Source organism: Euprymna scolopes, chromosome 5, assembly GCF_053919585.1.
Source record: "Euprymna scolopes isolate OS-2025 chromosome 5, ASM5391958v1, whole genome shotgun sequence".
Lineage (NCBI taxonomy): Eukaryota > Metazoa > Mollusca > Cephalopoda > Sepiida > Sepiolidae > Euprymna > Euprymna scolopes.
This window is the reverse complement of record NC_136486.1, coordinates 119030534-119053835: the sequence shown is the minus strand read 5'-3', so window position 1 is coordinate 119053835 and position 23302 is coordinate 119030534.

Below are 23302 nucleotides of genomic sequence, written 5' to 3'. Positions count from 1 at the left end.
TACTAAAGTAAGTAAAGGTTCATTATTTTTCAAAACTGTTTTTGTTTCTTTGTTTTCCGATATTTCGTCAATATTATTTAGTAAGAGTGTTTAGCAGAAAAGCTATCAAAGGGCTACCCGAAAAAATAAATATACAAGAAATAAATGTTACCATAGTCAATAAAAGTTCAATTCATGTTTTATTTGTTTTGAAATTTTATTTGTTTTTAATGTTTTTTACTTGAAATAATTTCAGCGAACCGAAATTAAAACGAAATTTAAGGCGATTACTACTTAAATAAATTTTTATATAAACTACACATGCCATAATCGAATATTCCTCAAGCACAAAATAAGGGAAAACATTAAAATATGTTTATAAATATTCCTTACGTTGACGAAACTCTCTTAAATTGTTAACACAGAATGCTCAGGTGCCTCTCCTTTAAATTGAAAACGGGGCTCTCCATTTCAAAGTCTCTGGCATTTTGATTTTTTTCAAACCGGTTCGTGAATTAAAAAAAATGTTTTTTTACAAACTACTTAAAAATACAAACCAATGAACTTTTCTACCATAAAAGTAACTTTTATTGACTATGGTAACATTTACTTCTTGTATATTTATACTATTATATATATATAATATTTTCTCTTTGTAAGGAAACATCATTTTGTTGGTCACTCTTAACTACGAATGGAAACAAAGTTGATAGAAAAAATATATTTTCGCAAAAATTATCTTTACTTTCATCATATTTTGCTTAGGGTAAAATTTTTGAGTATCAAAACCTATCTCTTTACAACCTCCTCCTTTTCATAACCTATCATACTTTCATCAATCACAGTCCATTTTCTGTAGGCTGTTTTTGAACTAAACCCAGTCAACGACGGGTACTTCTGCTAGCATATATATATATATGTATGTATAAATATCTATATGTATATATATATGTATATGCATATAGATATATATATATACATATACGGCATATATATATGCATATACGTAGAGATATGAACATATATATATATATATATATATATATATATATATATATATATATATATATATATATATATATATATGGCACAATCACTTGGACACACCGGTTCTCGCCAGATAACCGAAGTTAAGCAATATTGAGCCTGGCCAATACCAGATGGGTGACGATTTGGGAAGGCTAGGCGCTGTATGTACCGCGCCGATTCGTAGAAATTGCCAGGTTGGTATCCGAGGGAGCATTTATTCACTAGGAGTGATTCAGCTCCAGTCTTCGTTTAGACTTGCATATAGGAGAAGATACTTCTGATGTAAAAAACCTGCGGTTTACTGTATACTCTGTTCTGTGCCAAAAGTGTGCATTAATACCAAAAATTGTGGTTGGCTCTACACAAAGCCTATAAAAAATCATCTTTAGATTTCCGAGCAACTTAGTCGATGTTGCGGAAGCTCCTACGTCGAAATCGCCAGGAAAGTCCAATCTCGTTCTCTAATTATTGAATTATAGCTGCTTTATTGATAATACAATGAATAGCCATTTTATAAGCTGAGATTACTGAATATCACATATAATGTGCTGATACTTAGGCTCCAGGATAACACTCTCTGTGGTTTGCATTGAGCCTGAGAATTCATAATGAGTAGAAATGATGCATCTTTAAACTGTGAAAAGCAAAATTGGGACTTACATATTACCGCTATGTTGAATTTAAATTGCACTTAAACCAACGCAAATACGAAAGTGTACATTGAGTTTACTTTCGGCAACCGCATAATTCTAGCTTCCCATTATTTTGTTTTTCAGTTCCCATATTTCAGAAGTGTTGTATAAGGGAAAAAGTGTTTTTTCTGAGTCGTAATCTGTTCGCAGATTTATTGTGTGCATGTTTTGGAGTTTTAAGTACAGTATTTATCTTTCATAATCAAGTGGTTATATATATATATATATATATATATATATATATATATATATATATATATATATATATAGTGGTTTAAATTTAAAGGTTTGAGGGTTTTTGAAGCATGATAAACGATGTTAACTTTTGTATTTAATATTTTATAGTTATTTTTTAATATTTCAAGTCGACCTCCGCTCTTGGTCTGCTTGAAATATAAAAATAAACAATAAAAGTATTGAATACAAAACGTAACATCGTTTTTCATACTTCAAAAACCTTCATACCCTTTAAATCACTATCCTAGCAGCATAAATGGACTTTTAACATTATATATGTATATATATATATATATATATATATATATATAGAGAGAGAGAGAGAGAGAGAGAGAGAGAGAGAGAGAGAATTTCCATATGTGGATGTGAATGTGTGCATATAAGTATGTGTGTTTTATATGTGCACACCTATCTAATTATTTCATTATTTACGTAAGGTTGTCCTGTTTACAATAAGAGCGATAGTCCATTCAAAATAACTGAAATCAGAAAGGTACGAAACCAAAAACAAAATAAAATAAAAAATATATAAGACAATTCGGTTCGGACCCGACAATGAAGAGCAGATAAGATCACAAAATTGGATTTATACGATCATAAAATCTAACCTAGATCGCTATCTGGTACTAGTGGTGCAGTGGATGGAGGTCTTGAGTTTCTGCAGTTCCAGCTAAGCATGGTCTGATGATAGCGGTTTTAATCCTATCCAAAAGGCAAGTGATTTTGTTGAACGAAACGTAGTAAAAGAACAACTATGGACTAATTATTGAGGATAGAGTTACACATCTCAGCATCATATCTGGCAGCGCTTTATCACCTGAAAGAAGGCCAGAGGTTCGTTGGCCGAACCGTGGTTTAAAAGCAGCTTATTTGAAGGTGAGGTTAACAGTCCGCAGAAAGAATGAATACACAGATTATGAAACTATATCTGAAATGGATTCTAAAAAAAAAAAAGATAGTTTATATAATACCATTCGGTACAGACCCGACACTAAAAGACATGATCACAAAATTGGATTTATAAGACTATAGAATCTAACTTGAATCGCCTTTCGGGGCTTGTTGTGCAGTGGGAAGAGGTTTGTAGTCTCTATAGTTGAAGGCAAGCATTGCCTGAAGATACCGGTTTTTATCCTACATGAGAAGATCAATTGATAAAGTTGTATAAACGTAATAAGATAACAACAATGTGTTATGTAATCCAGCCTTTTTAAAATTGTAAATTTGCTGTGAAAGTTGGTTAGTGGAAGAACAGTTCAAGGCTTAAGTTGTTGACGTATCTCAAACTTAATAGCTGGGGACGACAATAACACCTTGATTAGGTCAATTGAATACCTGTGAGAGAGAGATAACGCAGAAAGGAAGAAAGAGAAAGCGTGAGAGAAAGAGAGGAAAATATAATTTTGCTTGCAGGCAAGTCAGTCTGGTGTCCGATTTTGGACGGAGATGGGTGCAATGATGCATCGGAGAAAGGAACACAAAAAGAGCTAAGAACTACCGATAAGAAAGAATGGAAACAGTCAAGACTAAAAAAGAATGCAACCATGCATTAATTAAAAGAAACCTACTACTTGTTTTTGTACATGCAGTGCCCTTTGCAGCTACGAGCGACCTACCCGAGATTGTGGAAAGCAAGTATGTCAACATTAGGTTATACACACAAGCACATGTACTAACGTAGACGAAAAACATTATGAAAACGGCTATATATAAACACTGGACATATCTCGATTACACACATAGGTACTGACAAAGAGACACACGCACCCATATGTCTATCACACGCATACATATCACGCACACATTTATATAAAAGATACGCGTAATGAGATATATTGGCAAAAGACATTGTCACTCTACTACAAAACATATGTAAGGTAGTAATTATTGAGAATACAGTTACAAGTCTTAATAGTCTTATCTGGCCGCGCTTTATCACCTGATGAAATTCAACTAATGAGTTGGGCGAAATGTGGTGAAACAAGAACCATGAAGATGAGGATAACAGTTCGAAAAAGATGAAGCCCCATCTCAAAGGATACCAAAAAAAAAAAAAAAAAAACGCAAAAACAAAAAATATAACAGACCTTGAAATATTAACAAATTCTTGTTCAGCTGAACATTTTTATAATCAAATCGTTTGCAATTCTATTAATTATTTCCAATCATCTCATGTTTTCGTTCACCGTCCAACTGACATCATCTGTCACTCTATGTGTGATCTCCGAACCTTGATATAATGAGTAAGTATAAATAAATTTTTCCCAAAAAATTCCTTAGCCAGTCAATCATACACTAACGTCTAGCAGTTTTTTTATATATACACTACAAACAAGAACCTTGATTCCAGTAAAGCATCTGGCTCTGACGCCATCCCAATAATAGTGTTGAAAAAGCTTCAACTAGAACTTGCTCCCATACTTACGAAACTGTTTAAGCGCTGCCTTAAGGAGAAGTGCTTTCCGAGTCCCTGGAAGACCTCATCGGTATTCCCTGTATTTAAGAATTCAGGTGATAAGTCATCTCCCTCTCAGTACAGACCAATAAGTCTCTTGTGTGTTATGAGTAAGTTGCTGGAATCCATATTAAATAGAGAAATAGTCAACCACCTCAGCAGAAATAACCTTCTTAGTGACACACAATATGGTTTCCGTTTTGCAAGATCTACCGCAGATGTGCTAACGGTTATATCTCACAGGATTAGTGAATCTCTTGACAAAGGCTTACTTTCTAGGGCAATTGCTCTTGACATATCAAAGGTCTTCGACAAGGTATGGCATAAGAGCCTACTTCACAAGATTTCCAGCTACGGTATAACTGGAAATTTTTTCTCAATCATTAAATCATTTCTCTCCGATGGACTCATAAGAGTAGTGGTCAATGGACAAAAATCAGAGGCCCGCAGTATTAATGCTGGAGTCCCTAAAGGGTCAATCCTGGGCCCAACTCTCTTTCTGATCTACATCATTGACCTCCCTAAACACATACTTAAATCATTCGTTGAAATCTATACTCATGACACGACCATCTATGGCAACACATCAAAGGCTGTAAATGACAAAGTTCTCTTTGAGTCTCTCTCTCTCCTTTGATCTCAAACGGGTGGTTCAGTGGGGGAAAACGTGACTGGTTACCTTAAATGCATATAAAACCAAACTCCTATCTTTACATCATCCACGCTCTGATACCCATCTGGCATCAATTGAAATGGATGGCTCTCCTCTAGGAGAAGCCTCGTGTTTTGACAAGCTTCTGGGTGTGTTCTTTACTCCTGATCTGAAATAGAACACGTACATCAAGTTTGTTGCCAAGGTCGCTGAAAAGATGGTGGGACCATTCTACCGCCCCAGAAGATATCTCACTACTGATGCAATTCTCTATCTTTATAAAAGCCAAGTACATCCAAGGATGGAATACTACTGCCATATCAAGGCAGAAGCTGCTAAAAACAGCCTATCCTGCCTTGACAGAGTACAAAATAGACTTCGTGGCTTAGTGGGGGATGCCCTTTTCTCTACCCTGCAACCCCTCTCCCACAGAAGAGACGTTGCGAGCCTATCTTTGTTTTATCGTTATTTCCATGGCAGGTGCTCCTCTGAACTCCAATCTCTGGTCCCCCCCTCGCCAATCTTTCACGAAAAACACCCATGTAGCTGAATCCACTGTCAAAAATGTTCCCCACTCTTTATCTGTGCCTAAATCAAAACGTAGATCCCATGAACAAAGCTTCTTTCTTAAAACTGCACGCCTGTGGAACTTTATTCCGTCTGTCTGCTTCCCACCTTACTACAACCGGGATGTCTTCAAGTCCAACGTAAACAAATTCCTAATGAACCGCCCCCTTAAGTAAACACTTTATTAAATCTCCACACTAACGTACTGTACTTGCAATAACCCTTATCCCTGAGTGGCTTCTGGACCTTGATAAGTGGTGACCACCGTGTAAAAAAAAAAAAAAAAATAACTCAAATACTACTTGAAACAACTCGTGGGATAAAATAAACTCACTGGTTATGTTGATACAATTATCAACAACCAACAAATTATTGAGTTTATTCTAGTAGAAATACACCAGATTTAACTCTGCCGTAGTATAAACAATATATCCTTTCATATTTTTATTTTTGAATGTTTGTGGATAAATTTGTATTTTTCAATTTGTAAGAATTGCGTTATTAATTTTATTAAATTGTGTTGATGTCACTAAAAACTTTGTATCAGAATCAGATGTAAAGTCATAACATATAAGAAAGGTGATTCTTATTTTTTTGTCTGGGAAATAATTTGATTACAGTATGAGCGAGAATTTGTTTATCGTCTAATTAATTTAGTGTCGCAAACAATACATTTTGAAATAAATCGCTTTGTTTTTTTTTCTTTTCCTTCTTGTAAACGTTGCTTTCATGTGTGTTTTTTTTTATTTGTGTTATATTATCAAAGACTTGTTCTAATTTATTCGACACTAGCGAGGAAACCCGAGAGGTAAAAAAAAACATTAAAAGGTGTGGCATATTTTGATCAAGTAGTGTTTATTCTGGAATTAAATATTAATTTGTTTTAAAAAGTCGATCTTCACTATGCTAAACAAAGGCGTTTCGTTCCAATCTCATTTTCATTGTTATTTTCATGGCAAGTGCTCGTCTAAGCTTCAATTCAACACGGCAAACTTTAAAAAAGAATGGACCCTTCGAACTACAAGAACAACTGACAATTTCCCCTTCTCTCAATAGGTAGCCAAATCTGAACGAAAATTCCACAAAGCTCCTTTTTTAGATCTGCTCGCTTGTGAAGCTCGGTTACACTGGTATGCTTTCGAGCTGGTCGCCTTCAAAGTTTTTTTTAATATTTCGCCTTCTTTAATAATCACTACCAACATTTACTAAGCGGTTGTCTTAATTACTTATGCTCATGCACTTTACTCATACAGGGTGACCCTAAAAAAAAACATAGAAAGTATATCTAGAACATATGCTGTAGAACATAGAAAAAAAAGGCCAAAGACCCTAGTGTTTTGATGTGATGTTTTGAATATAATAAACTAGTAATGAGTAAAGTTTTATTACATTCGGACAAAACACTAAGAAACGGGGCCTAATTAGAGTTGGGGCACGTGTTTTTTGGGTCACCCTTTATACCCTGATTCTCGATGGGACTTTGGATCTTGATAAGCTTGTTCTCCATCGTAGGCAAACAAATCAATAAACACACACAAACACACACATGTATAAATACATATAAAAACAAATGATTAATAAAACATGTTAAAAGACATCTTGAAAAAGAGTTATAAACATATTTAATTTTAAAAAAAGAAACAAAAGATAAGTGGATAGTCATTAATCCGCGGAGTTTCGAAGAAATACTCTCCTTCTCATCAGAGAGTAGGAATTAGCAAAATGCAGGATCGGATTTTCATATAAAAGTATTTAATGAAACTACAAGTAAGTCACATATCTTACTTGGTTAAAAAAAAGGGTGAGGTAAGGGGAACAGGAGGCAAAATAAAAATAAAAAGATTTCACATGAATGGACAGTCCGGTGAAGGGTAAAAATCCAAAAATGGTAAAATCCAAAACGGTAGAATTTAAAATTTCAATCCAATAGGTAAATAGGTATATATATATATATATATATATATATATATATATATATATATATATATATATATATATATATAAATATATATATATATATATATATATATATATATATATATAATCCCTATTTGAAGGGAACAAGCAGTTTCGACTCACCTCGTTCATCATTATTTTGTTTTATTTCTTTATATAGTTATTTAGCTTTCGATTTTTGTTTTTTTATTTCTTACTTTTTGACGATGTTGCTACAATATTTCTATTTTTCTAATCATTTAATCTTTGATTTTTTAATTTTATTATTTTTTTTCAATCTGATTTATTTATTGATTTATACTCCAACTCATAAATTACATTCTTCAGAATTTAGTCTTTATTTATCTAGCTATTTATTTCTTCAGTTGCTTTAGTTTCGTATGAATTTTTATCTGCATATTACGGTATATTTGTGTTTCCTTTTAAATTTTACCTGCAATTATTTAAGAAAAAAATATAAATTTAAGGCTTTATTTACATAATTTTCGTGTATAGTGATCTCAACCTGATACGTCTTATGAAATTAATTAAAAAGTTATATCTATCATTTTCAACGTAATCTTAATATAAACATGATACTGTGTTTATTAATTTTTAATATCCTATTATTATTCAGTATATCGAGACAGTGTAATGTGCATAACTCGATTTAGCCTACATTTATCGATTTATGAATTAATAGAATTTCTTTATATTTTTAATTCACTACTTTGATGTCTGTTTTTATTAATCTTCAGTGCTTAATTTTAATCGTGTAGTTCTTACATTATTACCTTTATAACAATCCAGGTTAAATTTCTCACTTAGTTTATTTTAAACTTTGATTCTGATTAGTCTATTTTAATCAATCATAATCTGTTTATCCTAATATTTTGCAATTATTTTATATTTGATTCTTTTTTTGCTAATTCAATGCATCAGGTATAAGTTTATTACAAATAACAATTATTAAATTTAAATTAAATTATATTTCCCTTATTTAGACTATATTTACCTTATGTTCTGTATGTAAAGTTTACGACTTACTATTTTATTTATTGCCCCGTCCTACATTCTTCGTATTGAATTAAAAAAAATTTAAACCCATACATTTCACGAACCGCATATTCCTTAATTATATTTGTATATAAATGTTATTTTAATCACGTCTTAGGCGTGGTAATAGCAATTTATTTCTAGGGAACTACGTAACAATAAAATAGAATTAGAATTAAAATGGTCGATAGTAGAAAATATAAATTTAGTAAATGTAATCCATGCTTACTTTAGTCATACCACATAGTGAATTCTACATGAGAAATTTTAAACAAAAGGTTTGATGTTATATAAAGCTGTTTACATAGTAATAAATTCATATTATCACGCCTAATCATCTGTTAATGTGAAGAGGGGGGTATATGATTCACTACTGCAGTGTTTGTTTTCTACAGTCAAATCGGAATGATGAAAATTGCTTGCAGAATGGAACTGTAAAATTGTTAGAAACTGTAGTATGAGTACACGTTTCATGTAGGAAAAATGGTGGCTTACCGTTAAAGCGCGTACGTGTATCATGTATGTTAAGGAGAGGTGCGGGCGACCACTGTCTCACGCCAAACAATGTAAATTCCGGGCGATCGAAGGAACAATATGTCGGTGCTAGGAAAGGTCACCTAAGCTATATCCAGGCAAACAAAAATAAAAAAAACATGGAAATCCAAGGATTTAGAGCGACCTGTATCCATTGTGTCAATCGATCATAGGTCAGCTCAAAACCCCAGCAAAAGTACAATAAACATACTGGCGAGAAAATAGGTTAACAGGTCGAAGTGATACAATAAAAAGAGAGCGAAACAAAGCAACAGTCAGACGGACAGAAGCGCGACACAGATTGATACAGTTGCGATCAACCCTCTGACAGTAACCCTAACCCGCCGTCATTTTGTTGAAGTGTATATAATAAAATAAAAAAACTCTTTATTATGAACAAATTGTCTCGTATTCATTCATAAATTAAATAACTGTCCATCTTGTATAGCTAGATGATCACCAGCCAGACAGATATGTAAAAATGTGGAGTCGAACTGTTGGGGAGGAAAGAATCAAGATGGCAGCGTCCACAGGTTTTATAATTAGACGGTCTTACAATGGAACGGAAAGTCTCGCAGCTCGTGTGTAAAATCTCACCGGTCGGCAACATAAAAGGGGCCGAGGGAGAACGAGGACAATCGGTGACGATAATTCTTGGGGAAAATTCTGTGGCAATCCTTAGAGACTGTTGTTGCGTGTTACTGACTGTGTTGCATTACGTTTTTTTTTACCTTGCTTCTTTTTTGTGTTACACTTCAAAAACAGGCAAAGAAGGAAAATCTATTGTGTATTTTCTCTGTGTTACTCTTTTATTAGCTAAAATCTCTCTTTAGGACTTCCCTCATAGTAAACACTGAAATGCAGAAATCTTGGCGAGTATTGTTAACATTCTTATATAAATGTTGCTGCTTATTTTCGCAGTCTTCTGGCGAAGGTTGTTGTACCAACAGTTAAAATATATACTTTGACGCTTTCTACAAGCCACCGATTACACATATCTGTCACAATATTCTATTTAATATTCCACTGCCCTCAACGTATTGAAGAAATATGGCCTGAATTATCAAGATGATCCAATATTTCGCAAAATCATTTTTTTTTACGTTTATTCAGCCCAAATAAATCAGAATGCCAATGAGATGTCTGGAGCTTACGTAAATTAAAGGTCAGATTTATAGGAATGTTTTATATTTAGAATCCTTCAGCAAGTTGTTTGTTCACATCATATTTGAATTTATTCTGTTTTTTCTTTTGTTTTTTGTTTTTTATAGTCGGGAAAACATGCAGAAAAGAGGGTTCCAAAAGCGCGCGTATACTGATAAGAAGCTTTCGCCATCTGGAGACATCTACAGTGAAGGGCTAATGATTTTACTGCTTATGATTTTTCGTCATCTCTGTGAAACAGCAATGCATCTTGATGTATTATCGTTATCTATTTTCAAGGAGATGGGAATAGGTTATATATATCGCTTTATATCCTGTGTATGCAGTCGTTCGGTGGCATCTAAGTTATTTCACTGTGTCAGAACTTGAAGATATTTTCAACAACACAACACAAAAAAAATTATTCTGTAAATCTAGAGACAAATGTGATCCTGGCCTGATAATTATTACAAGGACCAGCAACCCCCCTTGCCCAGACTACAAAGGAACGTAATACCTACTTGCTCTCAAAAATCGTCTGATATAATCGGTTAGCTAGCTGGAGTGAAATAAACTGCTTGTCCGTTACACTTGTGGCGTACTTATTATAATGTCACCCCTTTTATGGAATGCACTCCTATAAAGACAGATGAGGACATGTTGGAAATAGTTTCTTTTCCGCAAATGCATTGGTTTCTACGAATAGTAACATGTTGGTGTAAGTGACTGCGTATTTAATTATACAATAAGTGTACGCTCTTAAAGAAATATCTAACACAAAATTTTACTAATTATTTGTGTCGGTAAACTTATCATAGTTCTAAGCATGATATTACAATATTAAACATTAAAAAATTATTTCGCTTGACTTGTTATACACTTTCAAATTATAGGTTTAGGTTAAGCTGGTTGCCAGAATAGTTAACTTGTGAGATTAACTTTTATTTGGTTTATACACTTAGTTAATCGCTAATATCGTCCGCGTTATTTTCCAAGATTGATCGCGACATTACTTCGTGTTTCAGTAAATATGCTCATTAATGAATCTGTTTAGAGTTGATCGGTGTCTTTCGTCTTGTCTACTTAGTTCTCAGTGTTTGCGGTAAAGCGAAGGTATCAAGAGAACACCAAATAAAAGTATAGTCTTATTCAAATGTCTGAATATTTCTTCATTCACAAATAATTGAGCCTTCTGTTTATTTCTCTTACAACTTTCTCTTTATAGCTATGCATATATATTATATATATATATATAATAAATAGAAAAAGTGATATGTATACATATACTTATATATATTTGTGTGTGTGTGTGTGTGTGTGTTGAATATTGAAGGGGCAGCTCATTGTATTTATCGAAATGAAGTAATTAGGATCTGAAATAATATTTATTGAAGGAGAATGCTGGAATCGAACGTAGTTAACAAAAGTTAAAAAGAATATTGGTTGCTATTTGGATGCAATTCCAGGAATGTAGTAAATTGTCCATTATAGTAGAAATAACAAAACAACCAGTTAGGTCAGAGTAGGCAGACTGGGATAATGGAAATTAAGGAATGTTCTTTGTGTATCAGAACACGTGTTGAAAGCATATGCAATATGCACGTGAAAAAATATTTACATGTTAGGCAACGTTCTAACAACAAAAAGAAATACAGATTCAATATATACAGTGAAGTAAGGGTTCCAAATCAGTTAGGCTTCAGATATGGAGAGAGCCGAAAGAGTTAGAATTGAGAGAGGTTAGTTGGCAGAAGGAGCCAGTTAGCCTAAGCTTTTTCGGAAGCGAGGTAAATAGGGGAAGACAAATTTTAGAAACATAACACAGAATCGAGTTCACCTCATTTTCATAACCAGCTTGGAATAAATGTCTTCATATTGTTATGTAAGCCTTTGTCTTCGTTTGTCATCAATCTCGACGTAATATATTTTTGTCTTCAATAGGAAATCCCTTGTAAAGGTGTTGTTAGTATTCCCCTCTTCAATAAGGAATTCCCCTCCATATTTAAAAGAAATGTATATTAGACATCACTTCATGACTCACATCACATCTCCGTTCTATTATAAATGAATACAACCCCCCACACACGTATATATATATATATATATATATATACTGTTTTAACAAACACCTAGGCTTAAAAAAATGGGTTGATAGCAATAAAAAGTGTATTTCATTGTCTTGGTTTTTTGTTAAAACAGTATATGAATGCTTAATTATGAAATATGATAATTTTGTAGCTTACGTTTAAAGTCATCTCTCTATTCTGGAATAAATTTATTGGTACATGAACAATTACTGAATTATATAAAGCCAGTATAATTCGGAATGTTACAAATTAGTATATATATATATATATATATATATATATATATATATATATATATATATATATGCAGTTATATTTTGTTCTGTTACTCTTTTCCTTCCTCCTTCCTCTTCTATTTTTATCATGCTCTTCCTGAATGTCTGTCGATTACTGGCGGATCAGCACCTACTCCCTCTAGTCAACTTTGCATGTGTACGCCCTCCTCCATGACTTTTTTGTGTTTCTTAATTGCATTGCCCACCGACATTATCCTTACTCGTTTACTCCTCTTTTTGAAATTTCTTTCTAATAATTCAAACAAATGCATACACTGGTCCATAATTTATCATCATGTAAATCGGATGCGAACCCTAATAGCCCAGTTCGTTTCAAAAGGCCCGATTTAGAACTAAAATACATTCATAATAAGAGTGGATAAGATTTGTGTTGCACGCTTTTTTAACATTTATATTTAAATAAAGGGGGGGTCACCAACAATGTGTATTTTTTAACATTATTTTATTATTCCGTGTTTTGGTTTTACATTGTAAATTATGTGTAGATCATCGTAATAATGTTTTTAAATCATTGAAATCGTTTTTAACGTGTTTCAGACGTTCTGTGACGCGTCCTCTTCAGAAAATTATTGAAATGCAAGATATTTAGAATATACTTAAAATGTGTTTGAAATGTAAAAGAACATTTTCGTAATTCATTTGAAATGTGTCCGAGCGGTGGAAACATGTATGAATGATTCTACTTTTCATTCTTATGTTCAATTCTTATTACTGGTTCGTTGGGGTGGACTGGCAGAAAAATTTTCAATATATCAACTAAGAATCCCAAAAGAACATAATAAAGAAAAAAAATTAGCATACGTCTCCACACACAACACAAACAACCCAGAACTAGTTACACAGATAGCAAAAAAACCTTATCCTTCTCAGTCAGAACGACAAACTAAACAACGTACTTAAAACAACAAAAATAATAAAAAGCAAACGCCAAACCCAAAAACTTAAAACACATCCTAACTTCCTTAAAACTCGTTCCACACACTACAAAATGCAAACAAACGGCGATGTGGAGTATGTGACATAATAATAGACGGAAACACATACACATTCAAAAACCCAACACAAACATTCAAAATAAAAAAGGATCTAAATTGCTCCTCCAGAAATATAGTATATGCACTAAGATGCACAGCATGCGACAAGTCCTACATAGGCGCCACCAAAAATTTCAGCAATAGAGTGGCCTTACATAAGAGCAACATGAAAATTGCAGATAACAGACACCTCTATGTTTCAAAACACGTACACACATGCAGTGAAAATAGCTTCAAAATAATGCCAATCTTCCAAACTGACAATTATTTTTATTTACTTACACAGGAAAAAAGTTCATAACAAGATTCACTCCTGAACTAAACAGAGCCTAATATCAACACACAAAAACATGAAATGCAAGGAACACACTCAGGCACGTACATATACATATACACATCCACACATGAATAAGAACCGACACATTAAAACACACACACACACACACAAACACACATACAGCCACACATAGACATAACACCCCTGTCTCTAATACAACACACTGACCAATATCAGTTATTTTTAACGCAATTGCACTGCATGCTTAATATTATGGAAGGAGAAATAAAGAGAACGTGACTGCAGTCAATTTGAAGTGTTGGCATAAATCGTAGTGTTATCTGCGTATATGTCGACGGATCAACTCAGAATGTGATTTGTAAGATCATTGATGAAGATAAGGATACATTGAGCCCAGGATGAATCTTTAAGGCACGCCAGCGTTGATACATTATGCTTCAGACTTTTACCCGTCGATAGCTTCTAGCATAAGCCTTTCAGAGAAAAAGTTGATGATTATGAAGACATGTCCAGATTTTCTCAAGGCTGGAATCTTGTGAAGTAACCATTTATGCCAAACCCTATCAAATGCCTTCCATATGTCTATTGTTCTTGTGAGGAACTGATTAACTGATCCTATGTGAAGTTACAGTCAGTTTATCAACTGTAGATCATACAAGGCGGAAACAGACAGTATGGAAGCTTATTGTATTATTAAATATATAAAGGTTACAGAATTAAGAAATAGCGGAGAACCCGCTGTAGGTTATGGGATTTTAAAACCAACTGCTACACGCCAGAAGAGTAGAAAAAGCCGACATTATATTTACCCGTATATTTGTAGAATGCCAACTGTTTGACTTTTGATGAGAAGTATTTACCTTCGAAATGCCATAGTCTAAAAGGTATTCTTCGTTATTACCTTTGCTGTACGCGTTGTTGATTTAATAATGTAAAAATGCTCCTATATAACTTTACTCTTTGCCCTTTCAACTTATTTTAATTTTTTGCTCCTTTTAATCAGATAGTGTTTTCTTATTCAGATAGGATTGTATTATCATTCAAAATGTATTATTCAACTAAATTTGATTACATTAAAAGATGTATATACATAGATATATATATATATAAATCATATATTTATATAAAGTTTCAAGAATGTGTGTTGTATGATATCACGATTAAACATTTCTTGTTTTACGTTAAATTCTATTTGTTCTCCATTAATTTTCTCTTTGTCCTTTATTGTATTTTTTATTGTTTACTACCTTGTTGCAAACCCGATTCATTATAGCGCGATGAAAATCACATTTGTTTTCGTGATTTCTGCTTTCCAGATTGTTTGCCCCAAAGTCAAAAAGAAAATAAGGAAATATAGAATTGCATATAACAAGAAATAATATCATAATACCCCGAAAGTGTAGAATCCATTCACTGAGCAATCGAAAAGAAAATGACATCAATTAATTATAGCCTGAAGCACAAAAGTGTTTTCATGTATTTTCTGTTTGTTTGGGTTTTTTTTGTACATTTTATACCTCAAACTGTTATATTTAAATCTAATATGTTATTCTATACAGTAGAGACGTAATCGTATGCAACCAGCATTGTTAGACTTATGAGTCCTCTATGCTACGTACTAGTGGGTGTAGCAAATACGTACGTCTAATACAAAAAACCTAAAGAGCTGTGAGGACGGGAGTATCGCGATTAAAACGAGCGAACTTTTGTGCTTGGGAATTTATTTTCTCAACAAGTCCACATCATTCTACATACACTTTTGCCAGGAACTCAATAGCGCATGGATCATTTTGCTTTCTTAGAGTCTCACACCGTAATTTTCTGCAACAGATTTAAACCTTTCAGTTCATGAATGCATAAGTTCAGCCATCATCACAATACAATTTGCAATTCCCTCAGATCTATTTGGGCGGAATAAAAATAGGAGGCATTGCTTTTTTAACACCCCTCGTGCATAATAGCAGAAACGGAATACAAATTAATAAACATATGGGAAGTACGACAATGAAGATTCTTCAGGATACTTCATAAACTGCACAACATGCATTTTAGAACCAAGTACGTTCTTTTTTTTTTTTGTTTTTACAAGGTGGTCACCACTTATTTAGGCCCGGAAGCCACTCAGGGATAAGGGTTACTGTAAGTACAGTACGTTCGTGTGGAGATTTAATAAAGTGTCTACTTAAGGGGGCGCTTCATCAGGAATTTGTTTACATTGGACTTGAAGACATCCAGGTTCTACTCAGGTGGGAAGCAGGCAGACGGAATAGAGTTCCACGGGCGTGAAGTTTTAAGAAAGAAGCTTTGTTCATGGGATCTACGTTTTGATTTAGGAATAGATAAAGAGTGGGGAAAATTTTTGACAGTGGATTCAGCTACATGGGTGTTTTTCGTAAAAGATTGGCGAGGGGGGGCAAAGATTGGAGTTCAGACGAGCACCTGCCATGGAAATAACGATAAAATAAAGATAGGCTTGCAACGTCTCTTCTGTGGGAGAGAGGTTGCAGGGAAGAGAAAAGGGCATCCCCCACTAAGCCACGAAGTCTATTTTGTATTCTGTCATGGTAGGATAGGCTGTTTTTAGCTGCTCCTGCCCAGATATGGCAGCAGTATTCCATCCTTGGACGTACTTGGCTTTTATATAGATAGAGAATTGCATCAGTAGTGAGATATCTTCTGGATCGGTAGAAGGATCCCACCATCTTTTCAGCGACCTTGGCAACCGACTATATATAGCGATTCAAAGATAAGGGTTTAATGTTAGGTAGATGATGAGGCAAGATCAGAGATGGTGAAACTAAGGTACGGCCAGGTTACCTAAATGAACGAAACAGTAGGAATTTATTCACATTTGACTTGAAGACAACAATGTTATAGCTAGCAAGCTACCAAACGGCATTCCCCAGCCGGATCGCTCTAGAAAGGAAACTGCTTATGGATATTCATTTTGTTTGGGGTAAAGTTGGGAAGTGATGAGAGTTGTTAGTGGTTGTTTTAGTTAGGCGATTATTTGTTGTGGACTTTTCATGGGTACGGACCATAGATTAGATACCATAAAGTATCGTTAAAGCGGAGAGCAACTCGCAATCTCTCTTCTCTTCGTAGTAGAGTATAGGGAGGAGAAAAGTCATCACCCATATCATAATTATCATAAAAAGAATGTTTAAAAAATGAAATAAGCAGACACGAAGAGTGGTTGAATTATCGCACGGATATAACATAACGTTTGCATATTTGACACCCAGTTCAATACTCCATTTTTCCGATAATAATCAGATCGTTCTTTTACGTCGAGAGATGAAAATATGATTAAATATTAAATATCTACATGTACACGTTAAAATAACTATACTATATCTCCCTCTCTTAATATATATATATATATATATATATATATATATACAATTTAGAAAATCATTTCATCCAAGGCATGAATATTGTTAAACAAAATGTTTTTACTATAGGCTTTAAAAATAAAGGTACAAGATTCAATTGGAAATTTATTTATCTTCAAAGTGTACTTTTATAAATTTTACAAAGTAAGGTATAAATATTTTATGCCTTACTTTGTAAAATGTATAAAATTGCACTTTGAAGATAAATAAATTTCAAAGTGAATCTGGTACCTTTATTTTTAAAGCCTATAGTAAAAACATTTTGTTTAACAATATTCCTGCCTTGAATGAAATGCTTTTCTAACTTGTATCGAATCTTAAGATTATATTTTATTTAATTTATTAATTTGGATTTATAAAAAGATGAATGTGGTTTTGCATGTATTTATAAAAACTCTCCTACTCTCTATTTCAGATTGTATTTCTCCTCATACCACAACTCATTTTTGCAACCCCTCTTTGTATTATTACAGGTCTGAATATTCTCTCAGTTTCAGTTTGTAATGTTCCTAAGACCACAACTATTTTTGCAACTCACTCTTTGTCACACATGTCTGAATAATGAGAAAATCTGAATTTTTTTAACAAAAACTTTAAAATAACTTTTTTAGGTTATTTTTTTAAACTTCTTTCAGAATAGAAAATCTTTACAATTTAATAAGGAACACATTTCATATAGGTTTCATAAAAATTATTCAGTAGATAACGAGAAAAATAGAGATGAAAATTTCAAAATGAGTGTATAACTGGTTACGCTCAATAGTAGTCCTCGCAAGCGAAAGACTTTGTTATTGTTATTCTATTATTATTATTATTTAAAACATTTTGTGTCCTGCGCTTTCGCGCGAGGACTAGTATATATATATATATATATATATATATATATATATATATATATATATATATATATATAGTGATCCACATACAGTACTTTTCGTTGCATCAAACCTTATCAAGATGGCTAGACAAGCATCCTTTCCCAGCCGTGGATAGAACCAACAGCCGTTGAGTTGACCGTAGACAGTTCTATCAACAAGAATACAGATCATTGCCCGGAAATTTCCCTCATCAATTGTTTATTAAAGAAGCACTTGCCCATCGCTCAAATTGCTAGTTTCTTTATAAACAAACGGACAGTGAGCTTCGCTTAAAAATCAAATGAAACATCAGGTAAAAGTACATTTTCGACAGTGCTCAACCCAAAAAGGGGAGCTTTAATAGTCATTAAAATACAGTACTGTTTCGTTTTATCACATCATATATATATATATATATATATATATATATGTATATATATATATATATATATACATATTGTTCTCGACGGTAATTCTTGGCCTGAAGACGTAATCCCCCAACGCGGGTGATTACAGAAACATGTATGCACATATGTAGCCATTAATGTTTGTATAAATAAATTTAATATGTATACATATATATATATATATGATACAACCTCTATATATATTTATAAATGACAAGGTCTCAAGGTAATTGGAACTGGCTGATGAACGAAACATACTCAAAATGTGTAGCGACATTATACGAAAGAAATATAATATGTATCTTGTTTTACTTCGGTATTGAGCACACCTTTATAAACCTCGTTAAACTTTCATTGGTGGCTTCGTTTCCTGGGAAAATAACCTAAATTATATATATATATATATATATATATATATATATATATATATATATATTAATACTTTAATGTATATATATATTAATACTGTATATATATTCATGCTATAATATATATTTATAATATATATATGTGCATATATATATATATATATATATATATTAATACTATATATGTATGTTTTTGTGTGTATTAATTCTTTGTAAATGAAAATTTATAAACAATATATATTCGGAAATTGACGCACAACGCACTATTAGCAGATTCTATATTCCGCGGCGTGACAATGAAAAGAAGCGAATGATATCTGCATAAAAGATCATGAAAAACGTTTCTGCGGATGCAATATACGATAGAGTATATTTAGATATGGATTCCCAATAAATCCAGGAGACACGATGAGGTAAGCAAGAATCTGTAGAAAAGCTTCAAGTTGGAAATCTGGGTAGGTAGAAAAACTAAATTCAAATTGCTATATGGTGTTTCATGTGTTGATGTAAAGGGTTTTTTTCTGGGAAGGATTTTTTCAGTCAGAAAATATAAACAAAAAAACGAACTACTCCACGGCATCATGCTTCTAAGGTCAGAATAAAATAAAATAAATGTTCAAAGTGAGACAGAACACATTCAATCTATTTAGACCAAGAAAAATCGGGTTAAGAAATAAATGCCAGGGTTAAAGGTGTTTCATAGCACTGTTTTTGTGTGCTCCTTGTCGAATAATATTTTTTATAAATCTTCTTTACAGAATTTTAATTTATATTCCTATATTCAGCTCTAATCAATATTGGATTTATTGAGCTTTTTCACATGGTTAAGGATATTTTCAAATATATGTACTAATATTTATATTCCGTTTTGAGTTTACTGTATTACACATTTAGTAAGCTTTGCTATATCATTTTTGAATATATATATATGTGTGTGTGTGTGGGGGGGGGGGGTGTGGGTGTGTGTGGGTGTGTGTGTGTGTGTGTGTGTGTGTGTGTGTCCATAAGAATACGGGATGTATATAGGATACATATTTATAACATGATTTATATGTCTATACTCGCATGGTTGATGATATCTTATGGACAGGACAAAAGAATAAAAATGATATATTGCAAAGGCAAGCAAAAAGAATCTTTGCACGAAATGTATTTCAATAATTTTATTCAAGCGAAAACTTATAAATATTTTCATGAAATATACATAAAAATGTGTTTACTCTGCTCTCCATAAAACGACAATAAAACACAATAACAAAAAGAAGTAAAACTCGGTTGACTTTAATATCCCTTTGTTTATTAGGAAAAGTGTTTGTTTCCTCATTTCAGGGTGACCTTAAGTATTGTTCTTAGAAATACATTCGTCATTGATATCAGGAAGCAACAAACATTTAAGCAAAGAATGACAAAATATTAATTTCCAATATTTTATCTTCATTTTAGTATTTCGCTTGATAATTTATTTTGTGCTATGTTTTATTTTATTGGTTCGATGGATGGGGATGTAGTATGAGCTTTTCTCAGTAGATTCGCTCGTGCAAAGTTGAATCAGCGATGTTATTTTATTAATATTATAGGATGTATTATATTATTTACTTATATCGTTGGTAAATCTTTAATTACTAGGGATATGAAAACAGAATATTCTTATCGTTAGATTTACTCTCGAGTATCTATCCGACACAGTTTGACACAGTTAGTCAACCAAGAACCATATCACTCCATATAAAAGCGTAAAAGATATCAACGGATACACAATCAAGAGTCAAAACCATGAAAAGCATACGATGTTGTCCTATCCCTTTTAATCACACACATTATTAAGCTAGGGTTACTCTCGCTCTTACATTGATATTAAAACCTACCTTTTCTATTTAAAAATTAGTAAAATGAACCCCTATATATAGTCCGACATGGATATGCGAGCAACTGCATGCAGGTTAACTAATTTGCATATTAATTAATTAATTATTCATTTTTATGTTTTATTATTATAGTCCAATTAAAAACACGATTTAACACTGAATAAATTCCAAGAAAGCGTGTAATTATATTTTTATTACTATTATATGTGAGGAACAACATACTAAAAGATTAGCGAAATCAAAATCAAACGAAGATGGCAGTCATTGCACTAAAATTAACTAATATTTCAATAGTTCATGCTGAAGCTGTTGCATACGGAAGGGTGTGAATTTTTATACTATATATTTTGATTATATAATATTTATACAATGATTTATACTAACTAAATGAATAGACGAGGTCATGACGCCATCAATGACATCATGACATACGTATACATTTCTAATGATTATAGAATACACGATCCATTTTAAGACATGTCTCATCACTGAATAACTGTGCCAATTCAATAGTCACTATTTTCAACATCAGACGCTGCTTCCTCACTCATATTGTCACTATGAATTTCTGAACATGGTTCGGATACCCGTGAACCGATAAGTCCGTGTCCTTTCCTTGTGCACCGAGGTGTACATCAACCACCAGAACAGTTGCATGCAGCGAATTATTTTCTGAGGTATTTCTGGTGCAGGGGAAATAGCCATAATCGCTGGAACTAGACGTTCTGCAATTCACGCCCCCATTAAGTAGTATTCATAGCCTCGCCATTGCCAATCCAAAGCATCACTTGGAGGTTACATTGAAGGTCATGATACTTCGTTGCAGAAGAGGTCGGTGGCAGTCGTTTAGGTGTAACAAAGCTTTTGGCTGACCTATCTTTTCGTGGGAGACTGGAATTGCTCATTGCAGGCAGATTGTCTCTAGGTTTTCCTCCGAACAATGCCACCAACGCTTTACACCAAGTGTCTTTAATCTCATATATATTTTTCTCAGCTGTAAAAAAAAATCTTATCACGACTCCTTAAGACAATCTCCCGTCAAAACCTTGTGAAGAGCGGATTTTTTTTCGATTCCAAAAACCGCGGAAGTGGTATCGCATCCCGTGAAAGCATGCACGAACGGAAAACTGCTGCAAACATCGTATCCAAGCAACTTCTTCATAACCTTAATGTCGTATGCTGTTACAGATCTATTTTTATCCGAGTAGAAATAAAGTTTGTTCCCATCACTGCGTTATGCGTAATGAAGTAACTTCACAAATAGATCTGTATCTTCGCCAATGACACTAGTACTATTGTTGGATGACAGTGACGTTGTTGCCTTTACAATTTTCACACTTGCATCACACTTTGATTGTATTACGTCACAATATCTCTCCCTCATGCCTTGTGAAATTAGATTGATGAGAGATTGTTTGTTTTTCACATTCGAAAGTAAAGCCTCCTTTTCCAACAAATGTCGTTTCTTCAGAAATGTTCGCTTTGTTACTTGTTCGATTTTGGTGGCGTCTCTCCTTAGTGTTTGGTCCTCCAATGTAACCATCAATACTATCGTGGACTTATCATAGTGTATTACTGCGAAAGATGCATAGTCGTTAACGATTGAACACTATATATTTTACTTTCTGACTAATTCAGTCGATGGAAAAGAGAACCTCAGTTAAGAACGTTACGTTCCACTTCTGGTACATACTTGAGTACTGCGTCATCTGAACTCTTCTTTTATAGCAGCCATAAGTTTTACTTTGTTTGTTTTGCATAACAGGTGTTTTGCCTCAAAGAGGGATAATGGGTATAGTGAAAGTTCAAAGATCATCACCTCATTAAGAAAAAGACCAGCAGTTAGAGACACTACAAGAAAACCTTTTGAAAAGGGAGCAGGGTCTATTGCTTTATCCTTAACAATGTCAATTTACACACTAAATGGCAGGGTCTATACTTCCATAGGCCGCCCGTACGTAACGGAAAATAGTGATTGATCCTCCATTGTTTTCATTAGTTTTTTTTTCACTGGTAAACAGGTTAAAGACATTTACATCCTTATTTGCATTGACACCGGTGATAATTACGAAGAGGCACTTCATCAAGGAAATGGGAAAAGGTCTTGAGTTTATCAATAATTTTCCCCATGTCTCCACAACCGCTTCTGGTCGATCACGCTCTTTCTTTCTTGTGTGTCCCTTTGCAGTTTTAAAGAGCACTTATGAGCTTGCTCTCTGACTAGGTCGCAACCCGGACTGCCAATTAATGATCAGTACGCCTTACAACATGCGAGTCATTCATAAACCTTTGGAACACTGACGGCATAGCATGTTCCAGAGTTGCCATTGACTAAAGGTAAAGGTGTGCGGATTCACATCGTTCGCATACCCAGCAGTTGCAAAAGTGAGAAAACATTCAGCTACAGCAAAACCGA